Source organism: Thermobia domestica, unplaced genomic scaffold (genome assembly GCF_964235325.1).
Source record: "Thermobia domestica unplaced genomic scaffold, izTheDome1.hap1.1 HAP1_SCAFFOLD_1824, whole genome shotgun sequence".
Taxonomy (NCBI): Eukaryota; Metazoa; Arthropoda; class Insecta; order Zygentoma; family Lepismatidae; genus Thermobia; species Thermobia domestica.
This window is the reverse complement of record NW_027657532.1, coordinates 1-8,066: the sequence shown is the minus strand read 5'-3', so window position 1 is coordinate 8,066 and position 8,066 is coordinate 1. Positions and strand designations below refer to the sequence as shown.

The 8,066-nt window shown below is 39.3% G+C and overlaps 1 non-coding gene across 1 annotated transcript; it reads left to right on the top strand.

The window, feature by feature from the left end:
* The first annotated feature begins 810 nt into the window (after positions 1-810).
* On the top strand, positions 811-929 carry LOC145678072 (5S ribosomal RNA). Its single transcript, XR_014130199.1, has one exon. It is a non-coding gene; the product is annotated as a 5S ribosomal RNA (ribosomal RNA).
* The last annotated feature ends 7,137 nt before the right edge of the window (positions 930-8,066 follow it).

The window sequence follows — 8,066 nt, the reverse complement described above, 5'->3', positions numbered from 1 at the left end:
TCAATCCCAGCTCGTGCCGTGTGAACTTTGTCGTGCATAAAGACCGTGCTCATGGGTTTTCTCGGGTTTCTCCCGTTTCCTCCCACTTTCTTCATTCAGTACTCATCATCACCGTCTCCTTTAGCGTAACCGGTATAAGTATGCGACGTAAATCTAAAGATTTCATTTCATTTCCCTTTTCTGCTCATACTGCTGATTATGCGCGATTATGCCAACATCCAACTCCGCGGATAATCGTGCGATTACTGTATATACAACTAATACAGATACGTAATTACATTATCAGTTACAGTATCGGTTTTTATTTACTAATTTGCCTCACTTTATTTGCATCCCTGCAGTAAATAATTCTTATCGATAATAGTTAAAATGTATATTACATTTTAGTGCTTCACGACTGAATGATCATCTGCCTTACGTTATCTCGCAGCTGAAGAGGATGCTACACTGAAAACTACCTTGCGTTATAAAGGGTAAGTGAAACATATCTTAAAAATATCTTTCATACATTTCATTGTGTACATTAAAGAATGTAAGTTTGCCTTTTTCCTGTAATCAATACTTAATAAAGGATTTATTTTTATTTATTTATATACAATTTCATACGTGGTTCGTGATAGTAAACTCGATAGGACATAGTGGCACTATGAACATCCGAATCACTCATCATTCGAACATTCAAATATTTATTCGAATATTAGTATATTCCAAGTAATGTTAACGACGTTAATATGCTTGCCTTTATAGTTAATAATGTCAATTCTTACTTAAAACATACTTCCTTAACAGGACATTGAAGAAAAGGTAGTTGCCAACGGCCATACCATGCTGAATATACCGGTTCTCGTCCGATCACCGAAGTCAAGCAGCATCGGGCCTGGTCAGTACTTGGATGGGTGACCGCCTGGGAACACCAGGTGCTGTTGGCATCTCTTTTTCAAATTTCATTATCCTTCAAGTACGAAAATACTAGAAACATTAATTTTATAGTACTTTCAAGAGATAATTTATCAACATTATTTCATAGCGATTAATCGATATTCTAAGCGTTATACCCACTATTTCTTACACTAACAGCCTGTTTATTTGCACGGCACATTAAAATAACCTGATTTCCGATCCGTGTGCACCTACTACTATACTTAACACGGAATGTATTACCACTTTTTAAAAGTAAATTATTATGACTAAGTGTAGATCTCCGGCGAGTAAATGCCTTTCGTATACAAGCACGACACATCTCCGCTATGTGCTTTACTTTTTTACTAACAGCATATAGAAATTGGATTTCAAGGTGTTTCTACATAACAGAATGAAGCAAATTTCGTGATTTAACTCTTTCGAATAATGTGTTGGTCCTGACAAGGACCGTTTGAAATGAAAAATCTTGAAGAAGATTTTTACTTAGAGCTTGTGTACTTGGTAACAGCCTTCGTACCCTCACTTACAGCGTGCTTGGCAAGTTCACCAGGCAAAAGAAGGCGCACAGCTGTTTGGATTTCCCGGCTGGTGATAGTTGACCGCTTATTGTAATGGGCCAAACGAGAAGCTTCAGCAGCAATACGCTCGAAGATGTCATTAACAAAGCTGTTCATGATACTCATAGCTTTGCTAGATATGCCAGTGTCAGGATGCACTTGCTTCAAAACTTTGTAGATGTAAATGGCATAGCTCTCCTTCCTCCTCCTCTTCTTCTTCTTATCTCCCTTGGAGATATTCTTTTGGGCTTTACCAGCCTTCTTTGCAGCCTTTCCGCTAGTTTTTGGTGGCATGATGACTCACTCGTTCAGCAAAATTAGATGTGTCCGCCGATTTATCGACTTCATTTAAATTACAGTACGTGTTTCAATTCGCGCCAACTGCCTTGCTTTTCATTTGATGCACTCGGGTGCACGCTTGAAGTAGTAACAAAACTGACTTGATTCATGGGAGGCCGCAATTTTTCCTCTCATCTTATTACGAAAGAATATTGAACAATGTCTGGTCGCGGCAAAGGTGGAAAAGTCAAGGGAAAGAGCAAGTCCCGCTCCAGCAGGGCTGGCCTTCAATTCCCAGTAGGCAGAATCCATCGTCTTTTGCGAAAGGGTAACTATGCCGAACGAGTTGGTGCTGGCGCTCCCGTGTATTTGGCTGCAGTCATGGAATACCTGGCAGCTGAAGTTCTTGAGTTGGCAGGCAACGCTGCTCGTGACAACAAGAAGACTAGGATTATTCCACGTCATCTGCAGTTAGCTATCCGTAACGACGAGGAATTAAACAAGTTGTTGTCTGGAGTTACAATCGCTCAGGGTGGTGTTTTGCCCAACATTCAAGCTGTACTTCTGCCCAAGAAAACTGAGAAGAAGGCATAAATGTAAGACCTATATCTCATACAAATCGGCCCTTATGAGGGCCACAAACCCCTTTATAGAGGAGATTTACGATTGAAATGAATTGTTTTCGATATACAGACTCATCAAAAGTGTCTGAGATAGTTGCTTAGTGTCATTCGAAATTCTCGCTGCTATTCGATTAATTAGTATGTGTAGTCGTCGATCGTAATTGAAGCCCATAGGAAGTCACACTATCTTTAGAATACTCCAAACAGCGATGTGCTTAGTTCCCACTACATTATTAATTATAAGATCATTACCTTTTGTATTGTCGCTAGCTACATTTTTTTGATATTTGCGTACATCGGGCTCATATTACCCAGAGGACAGGACAGTCGAGCCCAGATTCTCAGCAATGGAAGAAAACCTCATACCACATATTCTCATGTACTTCATGCTAGACAAAGGAATTTCCAACATTCTTAAAGCACTCATGTTTCTCTCTTGCGTTGGCTTGGCTGAAATTACTCTGTTCAATATGTTCTCGACATTTATTATTGTTCATTACTATGCCCCAATGACATCATGAACAGAGCGGATCAAAAAACTTTCCTAAATTTCTTTTGCAACATAGTAATGACATTAAATGCACACTTAAGTACGATTTATTCTTTGCAAGGTCGATATTCATATTTGTGTGATATGTGTTATATGTATATGGTTTGTAATACGCAACTACTCTTATTCTCTGATCTCAGAACTCATTTGCTACTGTGCCCAACGAGCGAGCCTAGGTTTCTTGTAACTACTGCCTTTCTTTAGTAAATAATGTGAAGTATACAATGCATTAACCTACATCTCATATTTGTATTACTCTTTATTTTACTAACCCGCTACGAAGTGTCATTAATTTACATGTAAATCACAATAGACACTACCGCAAAAGAAAAAAATCGAACCCAAGACCACGTAAACAAGATAAAGGACAAGATTCAGGTTTCTAACGCATTATTCGCCCCTCACAGCACAGTATAGAAGTTGTATAAGCCTCTATACGTACATCCTACTGTCAGAACAGAAATTCCGACTTGCGTTTCGCATCTCTCATGCTCGCTACTTCCAACAAATCGCCAATTTCCAACCAGAACCCCTTCTCCAGCATTAATACTGCTACATATGAATACGTATACATGAACGTACATAATGTAAAAAAAAACGTATGATTTTCTCAAATTAATCTCTCTACGTCTGTAATTTTGTGTGCATCAAAAGGCTTTAATGTAGTTACACGAATTCTTATAATCTAACAGAAAATCGCACAAAGTAAATCTTTCCCTTTATATAAATTTGTTGGCTCTGAAAAGAGCCGTTTATGCCAATTTTATATCCAAAATAGGAGGAACCCCAACTTAACCTCCGAAACCGTACAGGGTTCTTCCTTGCCTCTTCAAGGCATACACAACATCCATAGCTGTCACTGTCTTCCTCTTGGCGTGTTCTGTGTATGTAACAGCATCTCTGATTACGTTCTCCAGGAATACTTTCAATACTCCTCGGGTCTCTTCATAAATGAGACCAGAGATACGCTTCACACCACCACGGCGAGCAAGACGCCTAATAGCGGGTTTGGTGATACCCTGGATGTTGTCACGAAGAACTTTACGGTGGCGCTTGGCACCTCCTTTGCCAAGACCCTTGCCTCCTTTTCCACGTCCTGTCATTTCGATATGTTACTGCTTCGCTCACCACACACGAGAAATACAAGCCCAAGCAGCCCAAGACTCGTGGTTTTGTTCCTTCGATCATGCAGGGAAAGCACGGAGGAAAAACACAAAACGTGTCTAAGCCAATGAGAACTGTCCTTTTCGACTGACTTTATCCAATGAGAAATAGCTTGATTTAACGGTTTTGCTCTTTATATAACTTGACTTCATTCAGCGCGCAATTATTTGAAACAAGTCGTGACAGTTGCAATGGCACGTACCAAGCAGACAGCTAGGAAATCTACTGGAGGCAAAGCTCCTCGAAAGCAGCTTGCCACCAAAGCTGCAAGAAAGAGTGCTCCAGCTACCGGTGGAGTGAAAAAGCCCCATCGTTACAGGCCTGGTACTGTGGCTCTCCGAGAAATTCGTCGTTACCAGAAGAGCACTGAATTGCTCATCCGCAAGCTGCCCTTCCAACGACTCGTCCGAGAAATTGCACAAGATTTCAAGACAGATCTTCGCTTCCAAAGCTCAGCTGTCATGGCTTTACAGGAGGCAAGTGAAGCTTACCTTGTAGGGCTTTTCGAAGACACCAACTTGTGTGCTATTCACGCAAAGAGAGTCACAATCATGCCTAAGGACATTCAGCTTGCTCGCCGCATCCGTGGGGAACGTGCTTAAGTTTGAAGTTCTGGCACTGAGTTCAAAAACGGTCCTTTTTAGGACCAATACACTACTTAGAGATGCTGTTATCCTAACAAGGATCTTGTCCATACTTGTTATCTTTTTTTTTTAAATTCTCACGCCGTATGTTGCATAGTTAATACATCTACCTTCGTTTTCCTCTCGTTTCGTATATCATCCTATCTTTCAAGTATATTCTTTAGTTTTCCCCTATGTTTACCGATTGATTATCTTCGTTTTATGTGGTCAAGGATTCGATTTTGCCATATGTTGCATAAGTTAACTTCGATTCAACCACTGTTTGCCCTTCTCAACGTTATTAATCTCATAGAACTCGCAGGCGAAATATGTACTTCTTCCAAGGTAGCAAAAGTAATATTTTCTCAGAGGTCGCTGCTGTTGAATGCAAACGTTAAACTAAACTTTCTTTAAGTGTCTGTTTGTACTTAACATCAGTTCAATTGTACACCTACATTTCTGCTGGTGTTACTATTTTTCTTTATAGCAATATTACGAATTATAAGACGGTATCCGTGGTTATTAGCGTGTTCCCTTTTCCTAACACTTTCTCATTACACCAGTATTTCCATCATTCATTAGGCGTAATCACCCGTCTCCTTTATCATAAAAATCATAATAGTACGACGTTAAATTGAAACAGTCTACTTCACTTTCACGAGTTGTAATAAGTTCGAACATTTCTTTCACCCCAGCCTTGAAAAGAGTTGATTTTAGTTTAGTGTCCCTTTCAGCAGCAAGGCTGTTTCAAACGTGGACCTACTTATTAACGTGCAATGCGAAACATTTGAGCTCCCACCGAGAATCGAACCCAGTCAGCCTGCAAAAGTTTTTCTAACAAATGCATTAAGTGCGTTTTCTGTACTGTTTCGCTACTTGAAGATAGGAACAAGGAAAAAGTAAGTGATCACAAATTGACATTACGTAATGTGTTCCCCATTTTTTTTCGAGTACACCATTCTTGACACCCGTGAAAGCTTTCTTTCCCCACCCTCAATTCCCCTCTGTTATAAAGCACTTACATCAAGAAGTGCTTCGGTTAAAAAGAAAACTCAAAGTCCCTTGCGTGTATACTATACATTGCTATGAATGAACATGTGATAATGATAGGAAAAGCACAATTTTACTCTTCTCAAAGTATTTGATGGCTCTAAAAAGAGCCGTTTTAAAATGTCAGATGATTTACTGACACATTTACTTCTTCTTTGGTGCAGCCTTCTTAGCACTTTTCGGTTTTGCTGTAGCCTTCTTTGGCTTCGGGGCCTTTGGCTTCTTGGGAGTTTTTGCCTTCTTCACTTTAGATGGTGATTTCTTAGGTTTGGGAGCAGCAGCCTTTTTCTTTTCACCAGTCTTCTTGGGACGTTTAGCTGCTGGCTTTTTCGCAGGCTTCTTCTCCTTTGATGCTGATCGTTTCGCCTTGGTTGAAGATCCACCTTCAGGCTTCTCCTTCAGCGATGAAGCACTAAGCTTAAACGATCCAGATGCACCTTTTCCCTTGGTCTGAACCAAAGACCCAGAAGCAACTGCACTTCTCAAGTATTTCTTGATAAATGGAGCAAGCTTCTCGGCATCCACTTTGTAGTTCTGAGAGATGTATTTCTTAATAGCTTGCAGTGAACTTCCTCCCCTTTCCTTCAAATTCTTGATGGCGTTGTTCACCATTTCTGATGTTCTTGGATGAGAAGGTGTTGTTTTTGGTTTCTTAGGCTTTGCAGACTTCTTAGGAGAAGCCTGTGCCGGGGCTGCAGGTGCTGATGCCGTATCTGCCATTGCTTTCTGCAATAAACTCAACGATACTGAAGAATGAAATTTTCGCTGGCAGGCAGCGTTGAGTTTGGTTACGGAGCGCGGACCGGATAGAAAGCACTTGCTGAGGCGGGCTGAGGTAAACAGAAGTTCGTAGTTGCCACAACGATAAGTGTGTTTCCTTCTATTTTGATAAACGATTTTTTTCAGGTATTCAATGAATGCACCAGATCCTATTCTTCCTTACTGGCTAGAAGAAACTTTATTCCACATAACTCAAAAGGCATTTGTTTTTATTCGCTTTTCTATTTTATGTTTCAGTCATTGCTAAGTCGGTCACACTACTTTTTCACCCTCCTTGTGCTTATAATTTTCATAATTTAACATGGAAATACTTATCAATAAATAATTATATTACCATGGTAATTAACTTCAATCCTTCCTGTGATTATACGCAAAGTACCATCTTCGTACTGCTTACTATAGTTCAATGAAGGGAATCTATAAAGTAACGCGTGTCGCACACATCTGCCTTGCAAACTCCCTGGCCTACTTCCAATGTATAGACTTTTATTTCAAATCCTGATTTAATTTCATAATTTTCTGTAGATTTTAACATTTTATTACCCAGCTTCTTAATACGAATGACAATCAAGCCTAAATATTTATTCCCTTTAACTTTATTTTTCTTTTTTATTTTGTGCCTTGTTTCATATTTGTTCTTACGTTAGCAATTAACGCACTTACCGTAGTTATGTATGAACAGGTTGTTTCTATATTTATTTTATTCCAAATAAATTAAATATATATACGGATTATTTTATGGTAGTTGATATTTTCTGTTGTTTCCTACGTGAATTGAGGAAACGCACGGACTTTCGCCTAATTCTTGTGCTACTTTCATATGTCTGTATCTGTCGAATGCTGTCGATCTGTCGAAATGTGTATTACTATCTGTCGATTCATCGAGTGAACTGAATTCGTTAACCATTTCACCAGGCGCGCATGCATTTTTTTTTCTTCTAAGGGATCCAAGCTTCGGGGGGCAAGGTTCCAATACTACAAGCCACTATGTCTATATACTATTATTCTGCATTCGAAAACACGATAAATATTCCACTTACTTTTTCACAAAAACATGATACAGACAGAGTACAGATGAAGTGTAAGATCAGATTTATATTGATGATACATCAATATTTTCCCTGTTAATAACTACATTTAATGAGAAAGTCTGCAAATGTATGTTCACTTAGGAACTTTTGCCGAGGAGTCCGCACCCGGTGGACACCCCGTGAGTACGCCTCTGCACTTGACTATACTTCGAATTATACTGCAAACAGTTGTATTTTAGTTTCCCCGTTTAGTTCATCGATATCATTAACACAAAGAAAATAGATGTTATAGATGCGTATTCTCAGTTCTCGCTTTATATCCGGACGTCTGCAAAAATCTACTCCTTTTCTTTCTTTCACGCATCCACCAAACTAACAATGATTTGTATTATAATATTTGCGCATAAAATGTATATCTCATACCTTCCATGTTCTCAAGTATTCATAGACAAAAACGGTTACTTTCTGCGAACAAATTGTCCAAACAC